Source organism: Dermochelys coriacea, chromosome 2 (genome assembly GCF_009764565.3).
Source record: "Dermochelys coriacea isolate rDerCor1 chromosome 2, rDerCor1.pri.v4, whole genome shotgun sequence".
NCBI classification, from domain to species: Eukaryota; Metazoa; Chordata; order Testudines; family Dermochelyidae; genus Dermochelys; species Dermochelys coriacea.
Genome location: NC_050069.1, coordinates 147,737,235 through 147,761,109, shown reverse-complemented (window position 1 = coordinate 147,761,109; position 23,875 = coordinate 147,737,235). Strand labels below are relative to the sequence as shown.

At 42.5% G+C, this 23,875-nt stretch overlaps 1 protein-coding gene across 2 annotated transcripts in view; it reads left to right on the top strand.

The window, feature by feature from the left end:
* The window catches only part of SLC12A7 (solute carrier family 12 member 7), a 328,393-nt gene that overhangs the window by 35,538 nt on the left and 268,980 nt on the right, over positions 1-23,875 (top strand). The gene's annotated exons all lie outside the window — the stretch shown is intronic.

Here is a 23,875-nt window from a genome sequence, read left to right as displayed (position 1 = left end):
ATTTTCTGATGCAGCACAGTCTTGCAGCATCTCCTGGAATATGTCAACCCAAGTCCTCTTCTTTCCTCTTATCTGGCTCAGGTGTTCTGCAGCTGTGGACCCAGAGACCCTCAAGGCCACTGTACCAGCAGCTGCAGATACAATTCACAGAGGTACCATTGTACTCCCCTTGAATCTCACAAGTTGTAAGCACTACATTCTCACTTCTCCTTGGGACGGATGCAGCTAGTCACAGCTCCAGGCATGGTGAGTATGGCCCTCGGGGTGTGAGTGTGTGAGGAAATGAGGGGGGTATAGCTCACAGGCAATGGAACTAAATAGTGGCACAGTTTTCCACAGGTGATGATGATTTTAGCTGATATCTCACTCCTGAGAGTAACGGAGGCAGAGAGAGCACACTGCTGCTGGCATTTCAAAGCCATCTGGTCCTGTATGTTGCTAGCCTGTGTACTGCAATGGTGCCTAGTGAAATTATCTCTGAGTGGCATGGGAAAGTGTCCTACTATGGCGGAAAAAATAAGGTAGCCATCCTCAGAAACCTTCAGCAGAGGATGTGGCATCTCCATGAAAGTTACACTGAGATCTCTACGGAGGATTCATGGGATATCCTGGCGCACATAAACAAAATGTTTTGCATGGCCCCTCTGTGTAACTCTTGAGGAGAATGAAAAGCAGCTCGGATTTCATGCAGCACTGCTGCTGGTCCCTCTTGTAGCCCTTCTTCTCCATGACCCAAGTGATCTGCTCATAGATGTTGACATTTCTACAGCTGGAATGGAGCTGTGCCTGCACAACTTCTTCTCTCCAGAGACCCTGCAGATCCACCACCTCCTGGGTATGCCAGGCAGGAACGCGTCTGCTGTGTGTAACCAACATGGTCAGCTGGGCAGTTGCTCACAACAATGAAGAGTTGTGAGGTGTGCTTGCGAAGTCGGGCAACCAGGAAAAGGAATTTAAAAGTGGGAGGGATGATTTCCTGGCTCCTCGGTAGCGGAGTTCACAACAGTGAGAAAACAGTCACTGTGGGGCATAGTGGGACAGCTCCTGTAGACAGTAATAGTCGATGTAAATAATGCAGTGTCTATGCTGACAGTGCATCGACCTAACTACATTGACCTTGACTCCATTCCGCGCAGGGAGGTGATGTTATTAAGTCAGCATAGCGGGGCAGTTACATTGGTGGGAGCAAAATTTAAGTGTAGTTGCATCCACAGCTAGGTTAATGTAAACTGCCTTGTGTAGTGTAGACCAGGCCTAAGGCATTTATTCCAACCATAATGTAACTCTTGTGTAAATATAAAAAAAAAATCCTTTAAAAAAATCCTGCTAATTTTCTATTCTCCATACCTTATAGCATTGAATTCCACAGTCTAATTGTGCATTGTGCAAAGATGTATTTCCTTTTTATTTGTCACATTTCAATTTAATTGATTGTCCCCTTGTTCTTGGGTTAAAGAGGGTGAATAGAAGATCCTGGTCTATCTTCGCTATACAAAATCAAGAGTTATGTACTTCTATTGTATTCCCTGTTAATCTCTCTAAGGTAAACAGTCCCAATCCTTTCAAACTCTCTTCATATGAAGGTTTTTCCATGCCTCTAATTATTCTTGTTTCACATGTTTGAGTGCTGTCTTTCTATTACAACTGAACAATGTTTTCCAGGTGAGGCTGTACCATTGATTTATTTTATGTAAGGGTATTGTAATATTTCCACATTATTCCTCAGCCCCATTGTTTGTGTACACATTATTGCTTTGTGGCTTTGTTGTTGCTGCACTTTGAGCATAGATCTTCCTTGAGATATCTGATGTCCAGGTCTTTTTTCAGATGATGTTTTACATTAAATTAATACCCAGTAGGTTATATAAATAGCCTAAATGACTACTTCTAATAAAATTTTAATTTACCTTTATCAACATTGAGTTTCATCTGCCATTATTCACCTAAAATAGTTAGGTGCTGCTGAAATTCCTCTTTGTCTTCTCCACTCTTGTCTATGCTAAGTAACTTTTTGTCATCGAGAAAATTTGCCACCTTGCTGCTCAACCCCTTTGCCAGATCATTAAATATATTCAACAAAATAGTATAGCACCTTGTGACATGCCATTTTTACGATGATGAAAATAGACTATTTATTCCTAGGCTTTTTGTGTCTAAGCACTTTTTTTTTTGGGGGGGGAACTTCTTGAGAGAAATTTTGTCAAAGGCTATTTGAAAGTCCAAATCTATTGTCACCTAATTGTCCTTCAGCCCTTGTTTTGATAAGTTTAAAGAATTCTAATAAATTTGCAAGGCACGGATTTTCTTTTGCAAAATTCATGCTGGTTAGTCCCCAAATTATGATCATTTAGGTGTTCTATAGTTCTATTTTAAAATTATTGTTTTAACAAAAAGAAAAGGAGTACTTGTGGCACCTTAGAGACTAACAAATTTATTAGAGCATAAGCTTTCGTGAGCTACAGCTCAGCTCTAATAAATTTGTTAGTCTCTAAGGTGCCACAAGTACTCCTTTTCTTTTTGCGAATACAGACTAACACGGCTGCTACTCTGAAACCTGTTTTAACAAAGTTACTATGTATGGAAGTAAGGCTTAATTATCTATAATTCCACACTCCTAGTGTCGCCTTAAAAAAGTACAACATTTTGCTGTACTCCTATACCAGTGTAACAAGCATGAAAGCTTGTCTCTTTCACCAAGAAAAGTTGGTCCAATAAAAGATCTTATCCATCTTGCATCTTCAGTATAATATCTGATTTGAATGAGATTGCTAATAAAAATATTTAGCTCCGCCATCAGAACTCTTTGGTACATATTATATGGTTCTGGTAATTTGTTACTGGAAATTTGTTTCTGCACCTCTTCTTTCAACACATGCCATGGTAGTATCTCATAGATTCATAGATACTAAGGTCAGAAGGGACCATTCTGATCATCTAGTCCGACCTCCTGCACAGCGCAGGCCACAGAATCTCACCCACCCACTCCTACGAAAAACCTCACCCATGTCTGAGCTATTGAAGTCCTTAAATCATGGTTCAAAGACTTCAAGGAGCAGAGAAGCCTCCCTCAAGTCAACCATGCCCCATGCTACAGAGGAAGGCGAAAAACCTCCAGGGCCTCTCCAATCTGCCCTGGAGGAAAATTCCTTCCCGACCCCAAATATGGCAATCAGCTAAACCCTGAGCATATGGGCAAGATTCACCAGCCAGATACCCAGGAAAGAATTTTCTATAGTAACTCAGATCCCATCCATCTAATATCCCATCTCAGGGGATTAGACCTATTTACCCTGAATATTTAAAGAGCCATTACTTACCAAAATCCCATTATCCCATCATACCATCTCCTCCATAAACTTATCGAGTAGAATCTTAAAACCAGATAGATCTTTTGCCCCCACTGCTTCCCTTGGAAGGCTATTCCAAAACTTCACTCCTCTGATGGTTAAAAACCTTCATCTGATTTCAAGTCTAAACTTCCTGGTGGCCAGTTTATACCCATTTGTTCTTGTGTCCACGTTGGTGCTGAGGTTAAATAATTCCTCTCCCTCTCCTGTATTTATCCCTCTGATATATTTGTAGAGAGCAATCATATCTCCCCTCAACCTTCTTTTAGTTAGGCTAAACAAGCCAAGCTCTTTAAGTCTCCTTTCATAAGACAAGTTTTCCATTCCTCGGATCATCCTAGTAGCCCTTCTCTGTACCTGCTCATCTTTACTATCAGAAAGGAGATCGTCTGGGAGCATAATGTAGTAAAATCTCATTCGCTGTGCAAGTTAGTGATAGAAAGATAAGGGAGGTGTCATATGATCCTGTAGATTTTTATGGATCATAATATCAGTGGTGTCATCCTCTGCCATGTGGCACCACACTGGCTCCATGTCCTCTGGTGGAAGTACTGTAAATACAATATAATTGGAAATGGGTTGAGTTGGCTATTATTTGAAAGCCCTTTCTCTTGCCAGCACAATGGTACCAAACAAAACCAACCTACAACAATTGCATAAATATACTTTGAGAAAATGTTAAAATCATTTTATTATACTTTACTACATGGATGTATTGCTTAAATAAAAAAAGTCATTGATCTTTGGTAATCCTAGGGAAGTTGTACTTGACATGTAGGACTGAAAGTATTTATTCATCAAAGTAATTGTTGGTGTCATCTCTTCCTGGGGCACCACTGCTAAACACGTCACATTGATGCTCATCTGTGCCGCACATGCACATATCTGTACAAGTGAGGCTACTAGCCAGACATTTTTAGGGTACTGAGTATCTTGTCTTTGCACATGAGCATTTGATTAGCTGAAATATTCTTTTGGGAGTGCATGGTATTTCACACATAATGGGTGTGATCAGTCCATCCTCCAAGACTCATTCATGCCCAGTAGAGGAGAATAGTTTTGGATGCCCTCAATCATCCTGCAGCCATTCCATTGCTTGTTAATTTTCCCTCTTGATATCAGGTATAAATGCACCCCTTATAGGTGACAATTTTTCTCCATTTGCCTGCTTCTTGGAAAACATTCACTAACGTAGCTCTGCAAGTGTCATAATGTTTGTCTTCAAATGGTAAACTCAGCATATGAATGCCTCCAGTGTATTTATGACCTCATCAGTGACTGTCGAGCACCTTCAGAGTGAGGAGGCTAAATCAGATGCCTTTCAGTAAGATATTTTCAGTCCTTTCAGCCAACCTTCTAGGAGTGTCATATCCTGAAAGGATGTGGAAACCTGACAGTGTGACAGCTTTTAATGGTCCAGCTGATAAGAATACATCTCTGAGGGATATATATTGATTCTGTTTCTCAGCAGCAGGCACAAAAACAGAATCTTGTGGAAGTCTTGGGTAGCATCTCATGTAGAGCACTGGAACATCTGTGCCAGAGTTTAGTAGCACCTCTCTTTGTGGCATTGATGACATGTAAGGTAATTTTAGTGTCAACCTCCTTATGGAAACTATGAAGAAACTCCACTAAGCAATGTGAGGCAACAGCTTCATTATGCCATGTGATGACAACAATTCTTTGCATGCTGGAATGTTTTCCTGCAACGTATGCAGTCAAATTGTCCTTCGTATGAGTATGAGACAGTAGCTTCTTCACTGTGGCATTGGAGATGTTCGTGGAGTCAATGATTTTGAATTGGACAGGTTTAATACCATGGAGTCTCTTCTTTCCAGTAATATTTTTAATTGATTCCTCCTTCTCGGCTTCCATGTCAAACATGAGGCAGACTTCATCACCGTTCAGTATTTTCTCTATAGCCTCATAATGAAGTGTTTAGCCAAATCTTGGCAGGTATTAACATTTTCTGGCTTGTAGAGAGCTTGTACGTCAGCCATACCATCTATGATTGCTATGCTGAAAGGTCTCTGTTGGCATAAGGTACTGATTATGTTATCAGTAGGAGCTGGCTTAGGAAGACCATGCAAAATGTGCATTAGTTTGCAAGTCGCCTGTCACATGTATTGTTCCTTCACATTCAAACATCAGTTGTGGTACCATAGAGAACTCCTACTTTCCCAAAGGTTCATGCAGCTCAATATCACACTGAGATCTGGACATGACCAGGAGATAGGTCATTATTTGCTCATCTGTGGTTAGATCTTTACCAGACCCTGCCACTTTCATTCTGACTCTCTTCTTTGCATTTGAGCACAGCTTTAGTCTAGTCTTCTTGATTGGAGCCCAATGATAGATAAGTCATGACATGTCATGACTCAAAGCATCCATTTGACTGACATCTTCAGCTATCTCAGCACCTGAAGACTGCTTTTGTCATGATATTAATAAGCTCTGGTTCATCAAACATGAATAGCTGCCAGTTTGAGTAAGCTCATCCTGTAGCATTGAAATTGCCCCTTCTTGGCATTTAAGAGCACCTAATGAGTCTAGATGGTGCTTGCTTACTTCTGGGGAAGTCATCCTAGCTACGCTTAATGTTTTGTCTGAAATTTTCTGTTGCTTTTACCTTTTGATGCAACACTTTTATGTATGTTCTTGGAGTAGCACTTGATGTGATACAGTATCATATGCATGGATATCTTTTGGGTCAATACACAATAGTTTCCTTTCCATTCTAAGAGTGACATACTTGTTAAGAGTGCTTTTAACGTATATGTTGAAACTGTGCTTAATGGATGGCTTTAGCTTCTGGCCTATTAAGAACATAAGAACGGCCATACTGGGTCAGACCAAAGGTCCATCTAGCCCAGTATCCTGTCTTCCAACAGTGGCCAATGTGCCAGGTGCTCCAGAGGGTTGAACAGAACAGGTAATCATCAAGTGATCTATCCCCTGTCGCCCATTTCCAGCTTCTAGCAAACAAAAGCTAGGGACACCATTCCTGCCCATTCTGGCTAATAGCCATTGATGGACCTATTCTCCATGAATGTATCTAGTTCTTTTTTGAACCCTGTTATAGTCTTGGCCTTCACAACACCCTCTGGCAAAGAATTCCACAGGTTGACTGTGTGTTGTGTGAATAAATACTTCCTTTTGTTTGTTTTAAACCTCCTGCCTACTAATTTCATTCGGTGACCCCTAGTTCTTCTGTCATGAGAAGGAATAAATAACACTTCCGTATTTACTTTCTCCATGCCAGTCATGATTTTACAGACCTCTGTCATACCCCCTTTAGTTGTCTCTTTTCCAAGCTGAAAAGTCCCAGTCTTATTAATCTCTCCTCATATGGAAGCTGTTCTGTACTCCTAATCATTTTTGTTGCCTTTTTCAGAACCGTTTCCAATTCCAATATATCTTTTTTGAGATGGGGTGGCCACATCTGCACACAGTATTCAAGATGTGGGCATACTATGGATTTATATAGAGGCAATATGATATTTTCTGTTTTATTATTTATCCCTTTCTTAATGATTCCCACCATTTTGTTAGCTTTTTTGACTGCTGCTTCACATTGAGTGGATGTTTTCAGAGAACTATTCACAATAACTCCACGATCTCTTTCTTGAGCAGTTACAGCTAATTTAGACTCCATCATTTTATATGTATAGTTGGAATTATGTTTTCCAATGTGCATTAGTTTCATTTATCAACATTGAATTTCATCTGCCATTTTGTTGCCCAGTCACCCAGTTTTGTGAGATCCCTTTGTCATTCTTTGCAATGTGCTTTGAACTTAACTATCTTGAGTAGTTTTATATCATCTGCAAACTTTGCCACCTCACTGTTTACCCCTTTTTTCCAGATCATTTATGAATATGCTGAATAGTACTTGTCCCAGTACAGACACGTTGGGGACATCAATATTTACCTCTCTTCATTCTGAAAACTGACCATTTATTCCTACCCTTTGTTCGCTATCTTTTAACCAGTCCTAAAATGATAAGTTTACAGAGATTGTTAAGCTTACAGTTTATTAGAGGAATTTTTTAATACTGTAAATGCTGAAATGAAGGTTTTGCAGAGATAGCATTTGAAAGCTGGTCAGTGGTGCTTGAAAACTCTGAAAGGAATGGTCATGGAGATTTCTGTCTTCAGTTGCTTGACTTGCTAGACTGCAGAGCTTATAAACCTTGGGCACTTAAATGACAGAATAATGATAATCACAAAAGATAGGAGTTTCACAAAGCAATAAGCCATTTGTTTAACTGCTTCCACTGAAGTAAATAGTGAAATTTTCATTGACTTCAGTGGAATCAGTCAGGTCAATCAGTCTGAACCCTTTTTGAAAACCCCACCCTAAGTCCACTGTTTTCTTACAAGTTTCTTACAAGCTGTTTTCTTACAGCTTGTACCCAGAGTCTCTAAATTCTATAAAACCTGAAATGAATAGCTCTAGGAGTATTCAAACTTATATTAGAGCTGTTGTTTACAAAGCATCAGAGACAGGCTGAGCTTATAAAGCATCAGAGACAGGCTGCTGTTACTATGTGGCTCTTGGAGTTTATAAATTCTGCACGGCTGTTTCAGAGGTTTTATTCTCATTGAATCAAAACTGTTGGATTCTGGTGATTTTCAAACTCCACACACATGCAGAATATATAAGTTCTGCAAGATCTAGGAAAAAGTTTTTATAAGCTCAGCAGAGACCTTGTGGAGCTCAGATTAAGATACTTATAGTGAGTAACTTCAAAATTAACAACCAACCTTCTGAAGATAGTCTTGTGCATAGGGCTGTAACCAGAGTGGGGCAAGCGGGACAGCTGCCCAGGGTGCAAAGCTGTCAGGATGGAAAAATTGAGCAGAGAAGTGTAAAAAAAAACACCAAAAAACAAAAACAAAAAAACCCCCAAAACCTGGCAGGGGGTGCAAATATGCTTGCTCACCCCAGGGGTTAACATGTCTAGTAATACTTGTACAAGAACTCCCAAAGTTTTAAAATGTCAACCCAACCTCAGTAATAAACAGTTCTGCATATTAGTGATCGCTTTAAAAAGTATTTAAAACAGATGTGAACACTTTAGACCAACATATCTTTTACATATATTTTGCAGGGGGAAAGGAATTATATTTGGAGTGAAAAACTATCAGTTTTCTTAGTGGTTCAATTCAACCTGACTTATTTGATTAACCACAAACATTCAAATACGTTTTTTTTCTTGCCTAAAAGTAAAGTGTGAAAAATTTCAGGCACAAAAAAGCTTTCAGAAAATGGAACATAAGGCAGTGAAGGGGGAACATTGGGTTTAAGATATAAACTGTCCAATAACCCTAACTAGTATGGTGCCAAAATGAAAATATTGGTTATAAAATCTCTTATAATAACATCTCCTTGTAAGGATATTGTGGGGTGTGTGTGTGTTTGTATGTGAACTTAAACACTTCTCTCAAGAAAGTAACTTATGGCTAAGAAACTACCTTTTATCCTTTTTGTATTCTTTAAAATCCATTGTTTAAATATGTCTGAGTAGCTGTCCTTTTCATTATTTTTTCATAGCTTACATGAGTTACTTAATGTAATTTGATAGAGAAAAGAAATGCATTAAGAGTAAACAGTAGGAAAAATTCAATTAACCCCCGCCCCCCCCAGATCTCTTGCCAGTTTAAATTCCCATGGGCTATAGAAACAAATAAGCTGCCTTAACTATGTTCTTTCTGTTGTACAGCCTATGAATCATAAGAAGCGAAGAGTTTAAATGTAATGCTGAAAGAATGAATACAGCTTTGATTTACAATGCTACTCAACACTTCACAATACTAAAACCCCTCTATTAACAAAACAAACTAATGTTCTCTACCACATAAAGGTAGTTGAAAATTGTTGTGCTCCATAATTGAGTGTTGTGGGTTTTTTGTGGTGTAGTTAACATGGTCAGTTCTGATATTTTTATCTTATAATATTTAAAAATAAGCCAACTTTTAATTCAAAATAATAATAGAGTGGGCATCATCTCTTTTTCTTTGCTTCCCACGTATAACTTTTGTGAGTATAGTTAAATCTGCCTATTGAACTCTATACGGTTACAAAGGGTTACTTTCAGTTATCTTTATAAGATTTCAGCATGATAGAACATATAAATGCAGACCAGATGACCTCTCTTCCTTCCTTCAGGTGTGGCAAAAGATTTTTGTTTTTTGTTTTTGTTTTAACTGACCCAACTGGACTTTTTAGGCTCAGGGATTGTCTGCATCAGGGATTTTTGCATGGGGGTGGCTACCTCTCCAGTGCAAACCCATTCATGCAAATGTGCTATACCACTGTGAAGTGGGATCTTCACTTTACACTGATGCAGTGCATCTATGCACCAATGCAAAAACCCTTAGGGTATGTCTACACTACGAAATTAGGTTGATATTATAAAAGTCGATTTTTAGAAATCGATTTTATACAGTCGATTGCGTATGTCCATATTAAGCGCATTAAGTCGGCGGAGTGTGTCCTCACTACCGTGGCTAGCATCGACTTATGGAGCGGTGCACTGTGGATAGCTATCCCACAGTTCCCGCAGTCTCCGCCGCCCATTGGAATTTTGGGTTAAGCTCCCAATGCCTGATGGGACAAAAACATTGTCACGGGTGGTTTTGGGTACATGTCATCAGTCTCCCCTCCCTTCCTCCCTCCCTCTGTTAAGGCAACGGCAGACAATCATTTCATGCCTTTTTTCTGTGCGGACACCATACTGCTTTCAGGACTGCAAACCATCATCATCCACTGCTTTTGCTGCAACTCTGCTTTGCTACTATTGTCTCAATAGCGAATTTCTCCATGTTGTCTGTCATGGGCTCCCGGATACGTGTGTGCTTTCTCGGGAAATGTGCGCGGTGCTAACCATCGGCTTCTACCGCTTCTGCTGCAACTCTGCTCTCCTGCTCTCATGAATCCACCTCACAGGTCCTCTTGTTGTAAATATCTATTCTTGTGGTACCTGTTGTCAGCCACCGCTTCCGCTGCAACTCTGCTCTCCTGCAGACACCATACCACAGCAAGCATGGAGCCTGCTCAGATCACTGCGGCAGTTATGAGCATTGTAAACACCTCGCGCGTTATCCTGCAGTATATGCAGAACCAGAACCTGCAAACGCAGTGGAGAAGGCGATGGCAGCATGGTGATGAGAGTGATGAGGACATGGACACAGACTTCTCTCAAAGTACGGGCCCTGGCAATTTGGACATCCTGGTGGCAATGGGGCAGGCTCATGCCATGGAATGCCGATTCTGGGCCCGGGAAACAAGCACAGACTGGTGAGACCGCATCATGCTGCAGGTCGGGGATGATTCCCAGTGGCTGTGAAACTTTTGCATGCGTAAGGGCACTTTCATGGAACTTTGTGACTTGCTTTCCCCTGCCCTGAAGCTCAAGAATACCAAGATGAGAGCAACCCTCACAGTTCACAAGTGAGTGGCGATAGCCCTCTGGAAGCTTGCAATGCCAGACAGCTACCGGTCAGTCGGGTATCAATTTGGAGTGGGCAAATCTATTGTGGGGGCTGATGTGATGCAAGTAGCCAGTGTAATCACTGAGCTGCTGCTATCAAGGGTAGTGACTCTGGGAAATGTGCAGGTCATAGTGGATGGCTTTGCTGCAATGGGATTCCCTAACTGTGGTGGGGCGATAGACGGAACACATATCTCTATCTTGGGACCGGACCACCTTTGCAGACGGTACATAAACCGCAAGAGGTACTTTTCAATGGTGTTGCAAGCACTGCTGGATCACAAGGGACATTTCACCGACATCAATGTGGGATGGCCTGGAAAGGTACATGACACTCGCATCTTCAGGAACTCTGGTCTGTTTGAACAGTTGCAGGAAGGGACTTACTTCCCAGAACAGAAAATAACTTTTGGGGATGTTGAAATGCCTATAGTTATCCTTGGGGACCCAGCTTACCCTTTAATGCCATGGCTCATGAAGCCATACTCAGGCACCCTGGATAGTAGTAAGGAGCTGTTCAACTATAGGCTGACCAAGAGCAGAATGGTGGTAGAATGTGCATTTGGACATTTAAAAGCGCGCTGGCGCAGTTTACTGACTCCGTTAGACCTCACTGAAACCAATATTCCCATTGTTATTGTTGCTTGCTGTGTGCTCCACAATATCTGTGAGAGTAAGGGGTAGATATTTATGGCGGGGTGGGAGGTTGAGGCAAATTGCCTGGCCGCTGATTACGCGCAGCCAGACACCAGGGTGATTAGAAGAGTGCATCCGAGAAGCTTTAAAAACCAGTTACATGACTGGCCAGGCTACAGTGTGACACTTCTTTTTGTTTCTCCTTGATGAAAACCCGTCCCCTTGGTTCACTCTACTTCCCTGTAATCCAACCGCCCTCCCCCCTTCAATCACCACTTGCAGAGGCAATAAAGTCATTGTTGTTTCAAAATCATGCATTCTTTATTAATTCATCACACAAGTAGGGGGAGAACTGTCAAGGTAGCCCAAGAGGGGTGGGGGACGAGGGAAGGACAAGGCCACACTGCACTTCAAAATTTATTGAATGCCAGCCTTCTGTTGCTTGGGCAGTTCTCTGGGGTGGAGTGGTTGGGTGCCCAGAGCTGCTGCCCCCCACCCCCCTGCATTCTTGGGCATCTGGGTAAGGAGGCTATAGAACCTGGGGAGGAGGGCGGGCGGTTACACAGGGGCTGCAGCGGCGGTCTGTGCTTCTGCTGCCTTTCTTGCAGCTCCACCAGATGCCAGAGCATATCAGTTTGATCCTCCACAGTAGCCTCAGCATTGCATCCTGCCTCCTCTCATCACGCTGCCGCCACCTCTCCTCTTGCTCCTGCAACCTCTCATCTTGCTTGTCCCTCCTGTCCTCACGTTCATTTTCTGCTTTCCTAGACTCTGCCATTTTTTGCCTTCACGCATTCTGCTGAGCTCTTTGAGTGCCGGAGGCCTGCATGAGCTCAGAGAACATTGCATCGCAAGTGCATTTTTTTCCACCACTTTATCTGCGCTAGCCTCTGGGAAGGAGATGATAGGGGGAGTGTTGAAACATTTGCAGCTGTGGGAGGAAAAAAGGGGAGAGTAGTACCTAAAAAGACACATTTTAGAGAACAGTGGGTAGACTCTTTCACGGTGAACTAAGCTGTTAACGTTACATAGCACATGTGCTTTCAGTACAAGGTCGCATTTTGCCTCTTATATTGAAGGCCTGCCAGTTTGGTGTTAGAGATCACACACACGGAGGGCTGGGCAACAGAATTCGGCTTCAAGGCAGCAATGGTCAGCCACAGTCTTTCGGCTTCTTCAACCTTCATAACATTTGGGAATGGTTTCAACAGCAGCACCCTCCTTTCCCATACCAAGCCCCCGTTGGGTTGGCCATTTAAAAGGAGGAGCTGTGGTTTTTGGGTTAACATGCAGCAAAAACCCAACTAACCCCCCACACCCATCCAATTACCTGGGATGATTGCTTCATCCCTCCTCACACCATGTAACTAGTATCAGGGAAGATCCCTGCCAGTCAACCGTGAACAGCTGAGCGTGAACAACCCCCCCTGCCCCCACCACGTGGCTAAAAGTGGGGATGATTTCTTTTCAGCCACAGGCAAACAGCCCAGCAGGAAAGGCCACCTCTGAATGTCCCCTTAATAATGTCCCTGGAGGATTTCTGCTCCATTCCCAGACACGTTAATAGACTTTTCCAGTAGCTGTACTGGCCACAAATGCATCCCAAGCTGTACTGGCCACGAGTGCATGGCTCAAGGGTGATAAACAGTTCCTGGCTGTCGGAGAGAACGGTTTCTCTACTTGCCTGTTGTGCGCTATCCTCCTCCTCCTCATCTTCCTCGTCCCCAAAATCCTCATCCCTGTTGCATGAGACTCCGCCCTTGCAGATGTCCACGGACAGGGGTGGGGTAGTGGTAGAGGCACCCCCTAGAATTGCATGCAGCTCATCATAGAAGTGGCATGTCTGGGGCTCTGACCCAGAGCAGCTGTTTGCCTCTTTTTGATAGGCTTGCCTGAGCTTCTTAATTTTCACACGGCACTGCTGCGGGTCCCTGTTATAGCCTCTGTCCATCATGCACTTGGAGTTTTTTTCAAATATATTGGTATTTCGTCTTTTGGAACGAATTCTGATAGCACGGATTCGTCTCCCCATAAAGCGATCAGATCCAGTACGTCCCCTTCGGTCCATGCTGGAGCTCTTTTATGATTCTGGGACTGCATGGTCAGCTGTGCTGATGAGCTCTGCATAGTCACCTCTGCTGATGAGCTCACCACGCTGACCAAGCAGGAAATGAAATTCAAAAGTTCCCAGTGTTTTTCCTGTGTACCTGGCTAGTGCATCTGAGTTGAAAGTACTGTCCAGAGCAGTCATAATGGAGCACTCTGGGATAGCTCCAGGAGGCCAATACCATCGAATTGCATCCACACTACCCCAAATTCAACCCAGCAATGTCTATTTCAGCGCTAATCCCCTCATCGCGGAGGAGTACAGAAATCTATTTTAAAAGCCCTTTAAGTCGACAAAAATGGCTTCGTTGTGTGGACTGGTGCAGAGTTAAATTGATCTAACGCTGCTAAATTTGACCTAAACGCATAGTGTAGACCAGGGTTAAATGTAGACGAGCCCTTACTGTGAATCTGTGGACCTAAAAGAATGTCTGGTTTCTTTTGTTCTTATGAATAAATGCTGTTTTAGCTGTGGGGAGTTCTTTCTTTCAAGTTGGAGGGGGAGATTTATTTTTATCATTTAATGCTGGGGAGGGTTTTTTTCTTTATCCGTTAGTCCTTTAATGTGATTTTTCTAATTATGCTGGAGCAGTAGCAATGCTGTAGTTACAGTTGTTTTCTGCTTTTGCACATGAATAATAATAATATGAATACCTAGTTCTTGTGCATTCTTCATCAATAGATCTCAAAGTACTTGACAATCTTTAATGTATTTATCCTCAGAACACCCCTGTGATGTAGGGAAGTACTATTATCCCTGGTTTTACTGATGAGTTGGGGAGGGAAACCGAGGCACAGAGAGGGTAAATGACCAAAGATCACATAAGAAGTCTGTGGTGGAGCAGAAAATTTAATCCAGGTCTCCCAAGTGCTAGACTGGTGCCCTAATCATTGGACAATTTTGCCTCAACCTCCTTATTTTATTTTTTTAAAAAAAGTACATCTGCCCCAAACTTTCAGCACAATCTCTGATTAATTAGTTTCCCTAATTAATTGATTAAAAGTTGGCCTTTAAAACAAGCAAACATAAAACATTCTGTGTCACAGGTTTTTGAAGGATTAAATACAATAGACTTGTAGATATAATGAGAGGTGGGAGTGTCTGTCTGGGATTTCTGCTATGTATTTTGTTTAACAGAAAACCCATTATGAACATTATTCATCATAACTGAATCCTTATGCATCACTGTTAGTCAATAGAAAACATGTTGTATAACTGGGGGTGGGCAAACTTTTTGGACCGAGGGCCACATCTGGGTATGGAAATTGTATGGTGGGCCATGAATGCTCATGAAATTGGGGGTTTGGGTGCGGGAGGTGGTGAGGGCTCCGGCTGGGGGCGTGGGCTCTGTGGTGGGGCCAGAAATGAGGAGTTCAGAATGCGGGAGGGGGCTCTGGGCTGGGGCAAAGGGTTGGGGTGCGCTCTGGGGTGGGGCTGAGGATGAGGGGTTGGGGGTGCATGAGGGTGAAACCTTTGCCTAATTTCGAGCCTAAACTTGTTGATGGCCAGTTTATATCCATTTGTTCTTGTGTCCACATTGGCGCTTCACTTAAATAACTGCTTTTCCTTCCTGGTATTTATCCCTCTTATGTATTTATAGAGAGCAATCATACCTCCCCGCAATTACTTCTGGTTAGGTTAAACAATGCAAGTTCTTTGAATCTCCTCTCATAATGTAAGTATTCCATTCCTCAGATCATTCTAGTAGCCCTTTTCTGTACCTGTTCCAGTTTGAATTCATCTTTCTTAAACACAGGTGATGAGAATTGCACACAGTATTCCAGATGAGATCTCACTAGTACCTTGTATAGTGCTACTAACACTTTCTGATCTTCACTGGAAATACCTCATCCCGATGCATCCTAGGAAAGCATTAGTCATAGTCATCCTGTGATCTACCAAAAATCCAAGTCTTTCTCCTCCTCTGTTGCTTCCAATTGATAAGTCCCAATCTTATAGCAAAAATTCTAATTGTTAGTCCCAAAATGCATGACCCATTTCTATTACTCCAGTTTACAAGATCATCCAGATCTTCTTGTATGATATTCCGGCCCTCCTCCATATTGGCAATACTTCCGAACTTTGTGTCATCTGCAAATTTTATTAGCATGCTCTTACTTTTTGTGCCAAGATCAATAATAAAAATGTTAAATAAGATTGGTCCCAAGACCAGTCCCTGAGAAACTTCTAGTAACTTCTCTCCAGCCTTTCGGTATGACCCACTGTAGTTTCCCCTTTAACCAGATCCTTGTCTACTTTTCAATTCTCAGATTAATCCCTATCTTCTCCAATTTAACTAATTTCAGATGAGGAACTGTATCAAATGCCTTACTGAAATGCAGGTAGATTAGATCTACTGCATTTCCTTTCTCTAAAAAAATCAGTTATTTTCTCAAAGAAGGCGATCAGGTTGGTCTGGCACAATCTACCTTTTGTAAAAACATGTATTTTATACTGATGACCATTCACCTCTATGTCCTTAACTACTTTCTCTTGCAAAATCGGTTTCAAGACCTTGCATACAATTGAGGTTAAACTAACAGACCTGCAGTTTCCTGGATCACTTTATTCCCCCTTTTTAAAAAAATAACTATATTAGCAATTCTCCAGTCATAGAATAATAGAAGATTAGGTTGGAAGAGACCTCAGGAGGTCATCTAGTCCAACCCTCTAGTCAAAGCAGGACCAACCCCAACTAAATCATCCCAGTCAGGGCTTTGGCAAGCTGGGCTTTAAAAACCTCTAAGGATGGAAATTCCACCACCTCTCTAGGTAACCCATTCTAGTGCTTCACCACCCTCCTAGTGAAATAGTGTTTCCTAATATCCAACCTAGACCCCCACTGCAACTTGAGACCATTGCTCCTGCTTCCGTCATCTGCAACCTGTGGCAAGATGGCCAGTTTTAGTCTGGCGGGTCCTGTGCTTTTCTTGGTGGGGAGCTAAGATGCCACCCTTTGCCCCTGCTCTTGGATGCTGAGGGCCCCGCTACTAGCCCAGAAGGGTGGTAGAGGAGGGAAGCGGGGGAGGGGTGTAGGTTTGCTCCTTGCTCTGAGTCCCAGCCCCTCTCAATCCCTGTGGGGTTACCTCAGTCCTTAGATACTGGGGGGAAGGGAGTCTCCTTGTCCTGTGGGCAGGGTCTCCCTTACTTCAATGCTCAGGTCTTCCAAATCTCTCAACACACCTCCAAGTTCCAGTCCTTTCTCCTTCCTCCTCCTCCCCTGTCTGCCTGATGCAGGGGGTTTTATTAGGTTCCTAACAAGGTCTTAATTGACTGCAGGTGCTCCAATTAACCTGCAGCCACCTTCCCTAGTCTACAGGGAACCACACCTTAATTAGCCTTGAGCGTATATATTTCCTCTCTAGCACTCTCTCACTGCTCCCTGGCCCTCCTGTGTCACAGGCCACTGAGAACAGCCTAGCACCATCCTCTTTGGAACCCCCTTCTCCCCCCAGGTAGTTGAAGGTTGCTATCAAATCCCCTCTCACTCTTCTCTTCTGCAGACTAAATAATCCCAGTTTCTTCAGTCTCTTGTCATAAATCATGTGCCCCAGCCCCCTAATAATTTTCGATATCCTCCGTTGGACTCTCTCCAATTTGTCCACATCCTTTCTGTAGTGGGGGCCCCAAAGCTGGATGTAATACTCCAGTACTCCAGATGTGGCTTCACCAGTGCCAAATAGAGGGGAATAATCACTTCCTACAATCTGCTGGCAATGCTCCTTCTAATGCAGCCCAACATATTATTAGCCTTCTTGGCAAGAAGGGCACACTGTTGACTTGTATCCAGTTTCTCATCCTGCAGAAAAGGACCTGGGGATTACAGTGAACTGCCACTTAGCTAGTTGGTCCCCAGCCTATAAAAGTGCATGAGATTCTTCCATCCCAAGTGCAGGACTCTGCAGTTGTTTTTATTGAACCTCATCAGATTTTTTTTGGTCCAATCCTCCAATTTGTCTAGGTCACTCTGGACCCTATTCCTACCCTCTAGCATATCCACCTCTTTCCTCCAGCTTAGTATCATCCGTGAACTTTTCAAGGGTACAATCCATCCTATCATGCAGATCATTAATGAAGATGTTGAACAAAACCGGTCCCAGGACCGACTCATAGGGCACTTGACTTGATACCGGCTGCCAATTAGACATCGAGCCGTTGATCACTACCCATTGAGCCCAATGATCTAGCCAGTTTTCTATCCACCTTATAGTCCATTCATCCAATCAAAAGCTTTGCTAAAGTTAAGGTACATCACATCCACTGTTTTCCCCATATCCACGGAGCCAATTATCTCATCATAGAAGGCAATCAGGTTGGTCAGGCATGACTTGCCCATGGTGAATCCATATTGACTGTTCCTGATCACCTTCCTCTCCTCCAAGTGCTTCAAAATGGATTCCTTGAGGACCTGCTCCATGATTTTGCTGGGGACTGAAGTGAGGCTGAGTCTGTAGTTCTCTGGGTTCTTTTTCTTCTCTTTTTTTTAAAGATGGGCACTATATTTGCCTTTTTCCAATCATCCGGGATCTCCTCCGATCACCACGAATTTTCAAAGATAATGGCCAGTGGCTCTGTAGTCACATCAGCCAACTCCTCAGCACCCTCGAATGCATTACATCCAGCCCCACAGACTTGTGTGTGTGTCCAGCTTTTCTAAATAGTCCTTAACCTTTCACTACTGAGAGCTGGTCACCTCCTCCCCAGACTGTGCTGCCCAGTGCAGTAGTCTGGGAGCTGACCTTATGGGTGAAGACCGAGACAAAAAAAGCATTGAGTACTTCAGCTTTTTCCACATCCTCTGTCACTGTGTTGCCTCCCCCATTCATTAAGGTTCCCATACTTTCCCTGACCACCTTCTTATTGCTAACATACTGTAGAAACCCTTTTGTTATTGTTCACATCCCTGCTAGCTGCATCTCCAATTGTGTTTTGGCCTTCCTGATTATATCCCTGCATGCTCGAGCAATATTTTTATACTCCTCACTAGTCATCTGTCCAAGTTTCCACTTCTTGTAAGCTTCCTTTTTGTATTTAAAATCACCGAAGATTTCTCTGTAAAGCCAAGCTGGTCGCCTGCCATATTTGCTATTCTTTCTGCATATCAGGATGGTTTGTTCCTGAGCCCTCAATAAGACTTCTTTAAAATACAATCAGCTCTCCTGGACTCCTTTCCCCCTCATATTAGCCTCCCAGGGGTTCCTGTCCATCAGTTTCCTGAGGGAGTCAAAGTCTTGTTTTCTGAAGTTCAGGGTCCATATTCTGCTGCTCTCCTTTCTTCCTTTTGTCAGGATCCTGAACTCGACCATCTCATGGTCACTGCTGCCCAGGTTACCACCCACTTCTACTTCCCCTGCCAATTCTTCCCTGTTTGTGAGCAGTAGATGAAGAGGAGCATGGCCCCTAGTTGGTTCCTTCAGCATTTTCACTAAGAAACTGTACCAGACACACTCCAAAACCGTCCTGGATTTTCTGTGCACGGCTGTATTGCTCTCCCAGCAGATGTCAGGGTGATTGAAGTCCCTTATGAGAACCAGGGTCTGTGATCTGGAAATTTCTGTTAGTTGTCTGAAGACAACCTCATTTACCTCATCCTCCTGGTCTGGTGGTTGATAGCAGACACCCAACACGACATCACCCTTGTTGCTCTCACCTCTAAATTTAACCCAAAGACTCCCAACAGGCTTTTCTCCAGTTTCATACTGGAGCTCTGAACAGTCATACTGCTCTCTTACGTACAGTGCAACTCCTCCACCTTTTCTCCCCTGCCTGTCCTTCCTGAACAGTTTATACCCATCAGTGACAGTGCTTCAGTCATGTGAGTTACCCCACCAAGTCTCTTTTATTCCAATCACATCAAAGGGTATGACCCCTGAATTTACAGATTCATTAAAAATCCTTGCTATTGGTCTTGAAATGTCATATTCCTTTAATATTCTTGGGCAGAGATTATCCGGGCCCCCTGATTTAATCCCATTAAACTGTTTGTGTTTGACTTCCCCTTGGATGCAGTAATTTCTACCTCCATATCCTTGTTGCCACTCTGCCACTACCCCTAAATGCTTCATTAGCATGGAGATGGCAGTTCAGGAGAAGACAAGGCTGTTTTTTGTGATGTAATATTTTCTGCATTTGAAATTGGGGTGTGTGGTGCAGTTCACAGGGATTAAACATTGCTAGTTTAGGGGGGTTTGTGTAACTATTCAGGACTAGAGGTCCTGACCTAACTGAATATTTTCATGAAGAACAGGATCTTCAGCAGAGTATCCTTTTGCTTTCTCAAAAATCCTATTTATGAAATTGTATAATAGAGATGGTTAGAAAATGAAAAAATATGCTTGCCGGTCATTCCCTGCCCTATTCCTGCAACTTAGGCCACCTGATGCCACCGGTTACCTCTATACAAAACACACAGTCGTAAAACAAAAAGAAAACCAACCAAACAATTATTGTAACCAACATACCCTGTACTCCTCTATCCAGGGACCTAGACCTGGAGAGAAGAGCAAGTTAACATAGTAGTTAACATAGTAACCCAACTAGCTATAAAAGATTGTGCTTGGATAGGTATTTCAATGACCAAAGTGCTACATTAAGTCCGTGATGTAACTGAAGTCAGAAGACAAAGGTATAATCTAACTTTGTCTTCTGACTTCGGTTACATCATGGCCTTAATGTAGCACTTTGTGCTTGTATGGGTATTTCCATGACCAATCTTTTTTTTTATAGATAGTTGGGTTACTATGTTGACTTGCTCTTCTTTCCAGGATACAAACTTTTTGCTGTTTATATAATTCACATGATTGCGTTAAACTAAAAGTCATGTTAAGGGGGCAGAGAAAAATTATTTCCTATGCTTAGATTCTGGTAGTGAACACTGCCTCAAATGTTTCAGACTAGCAGCCGTGTTAGTCTGTATTCGCAAAAAGAAAAGGAGTACTTGTGGCACCTTAGAGACTAACAAATTTATTAGAGCATAAGCTTTCGTGAGCTACAGCTCACTTCATCGGATGCATTTTCCGATGAAGTGAGCTGTAGCTCACGAAAGCTTATGCTCTAATAAATTTGTTAGTCTCTAAGGTGCCACAAGTACTCCTTTTCTTTTTGCCTCAAATGGAGTGTTTTAGTAGTACTACTATATTTAACGCTAGAATAAACAAATATAGAAGATAGTTTTTTGAAGACTTTTAAGTTTATGTAGGTAAAATGTGATTCCTGCTTGTGTGTTTTAAAATCTGAATTTGCCATATTATAGGTTTCAGAGTAGCAGCCCTGTTAGTCTGTATTCGCAAAAAGAAAAGGAGTACTTGTGGCACCTTAGAGACTAACAAATTTATTAGAGCATAAGCTTTCGTGAGCTACAGCATGCATTCAATGAAGTGAGCTGTAGCTCACGAAAGCTTATGCTCTAATAAATTTGTTAGTCTCTAAGGTGCCACAAGTACTCCTTTTCTTTTTGCCATATTATAGTAAGTTAAATGTTTCTGAAGAAACATTTCTTAATTTTTAGGAGAAAGGTGATAGATGTTAGGTTTTGTTTTTAAATTAGCTTAGACTTTATATTCAATAGTGATTTTTAAAAAAAAAATTTGGTGGTATGCTAATAAACATCTAGTATTTTGTCATAAGATCTATATAAGGCAGTATATTAACAATATGCACTATAGAGATTTTTAATTTTAAGGCCAGAAGGGATCATTATGACGATTCAGTCTGACCTCCTGCATAACAGAAGCCATGTAACCTCCCTCCAGAGATTGCTGCATCAAGCCCATAAATTCTGTTTGAACTACAGCATTTTTTAGGAAGATTTGTCTTGATTTAAACACTTAAAATGATGGAAAGTCCACCATGTCCTATGCAAATTGTTCCAATAATTAATTACCCTCACTATTAAAAATGTGCACCTTATTTCTAGTCTGAATTTGGCTAGCATCAGCTTTCAATCACTGGCTCTTATACATCACTCCACCCCTCTTTCCTAAATTCTAGAGACCTCTTATCAGAAATCTCTTCCCATTTAGGTACTTGTAGATCATGATCAAGTCACATCTTAGCCTTCTATTGGATAAATTAAATAGACTGAGATACATTTAATGTAGTTTTGTGTTATCAGAAAATAAGGCAAGCTTTTAATATTACTGTAACGAATGAAAGTACTGGAACACAATATCCCTTTAGATACTTCTTGCTTGCAAACAGAGAACTAGATCATTCCATAATACAGGGGTGGGCAAACTTTTTGGCCCAAGGGCTACATCGGGGTGTGAAACTGTATGGAGGGCCGGGTAGGGAAGGCTGTGCCCCCCAAACAGCCTGGCCCCTCCCCCCACTCCCTATTTGTCCCCTCCCACTTCCCATCCCCTGACTGTCCCCCCCTGGACTCCCCACCCCAAACTGCCCCCCCCGGGATCCCATCCCCATCCAACTCTGTCCGCTCCCTGTACCCTGACTGCCCTGACCTATTCACACCCCGCCCCCTGACAGGCCCCCCGGGACTCCCCTTTTCCATGACCCCTGTCTGCCCCAGAACCTCTGCCCCATCCAACTTCCCCCTGCTCCCTGTCCTCTGACTGCCCCCCGGGACCCACTACCCAACCCTCCCACTGCCGCGTGCCCTTACCATGCCGCTTAGAGCGGCAAGAGCTTGCAGCCCCACTGCCCATTTGGCAGTGTGGCTGCATGGGAGAAGGAATAGCAGAGGAGGGGCTGGGGATGAGCCTCCTGGGCCAGGAGCTCAGGGGCCGGGCAGGATGGTCCCACGGGCTATAGTTTGCCCACCTCTGCCAGAAGATGATGGCTTTCTTGTGAGTCTTGTCACCCTCTTGAGATATTGAAACTTTTCCCCTCATACCAATATTACAAATAAAAGTACAATGTTTATAAGAAAGGTCTTACTTTTTTTTTTAAATGATCTGCATATCCAACCAGCCCATAACAAATATTAGAACTTCATCCTTATTATTAGGGGTATTCAGCGTAAAGAGAGGTGTTCAGCACATCAGCTTAATACTTTCCTATTTTTGTTTGAGCCTGAAGTCAAAATCAGCCATTAAGCACTGGCTTCCATTTGGTTGTGATAACCCAACCTTTGGCTCTACTTGTGATTCCCTTGCTGGAGCCAGGTAATAGAATAAGGTGAATCCTTCTTAAACAAATAACTCGTATGATTTTGTATATATATTATAAATAATAACCCCCACCCAGGAGATATAATAGTAGGAGTAAGCAGGTGATTTTTACTTCTGTATACAACATTAGTGAGATAGTAATAGAATATTGGAACCAATTCTTGGGTCCACAATTTAAAAAGTATGAAATTGGAGTGGGTATAGAAAAGAGCCACAAAAGTGATTTGAGTCCTGGAGAGATTTAAGAAGCTCAATCTGTTTAGTTTATCAATAAGAAGATTGAGAAGGGGCTCAATTACAGTGAAGACCTTCATGGTGTGAAAATACCGGGTACTAAAGGGCTCTTTAATCTAGTGGAGAAAAATATAATAAGAACCATTGTCTGGAATTTAAAGCCTCACAAATTCAAATTAGAAATAAGATAGGCTTTTGTCAAACACAGGTTATTGGGCACAATGCAGGGATAACTGGGTGAAATTCTGTTTGTGTTATACAAGAGGTCAGACCAGATGATCTCATTGCCCCTTCTGGCCTTAAAAAAAAATAAAAAGCAGTGCCTAAAATTTCTTCAGATTTCCTCTCCAGAGTAATGTCTCTATATTATCTAAATCAGAACATCATGCTGCCTTTATTTTTTTCTTAACTGGTCTCATTTCAAAGCTATAAGATGGTATCTATTGCCTAGACATCTGTAGAGCCATCAAATTCTAAATCAACATGACAAAAGTATCAAGGTACCTAGATAGTAAGAGTCTTTATTCATCATCTAGGCCAGTGCTACTCAAAGTGGTGGTCCGTGGACCGGTGCTGGTCCGCGAGCCATCAGCTGCCAGTCTGCGTGCACATTGGAAAAAAAAAATTGCCGGTTCTCCACAACAAATAGCTTGAGAAACACTGGACTAGGCTATTACAAATCCTGCTAAGTGCACCCTCATATCCTTCTCTTGGGTTCTATGGATGTGACTTAACCCTTTTCTGTCTGAGCTGGCTGCTTTGACCTAGTTGGCAAGCTCCTGTTGTTTCAGCTCTGCCTGCTCACTCTGACACCTGGCTCCCAGCCCCATCCACCTCTCCTCCCCAAGCATCCTTTTCCACTCCAGTCTTCATAGCTCTGGACCGCTCACCCTGGCCACTACATCTGCGGCACACAGTTTGGACTGG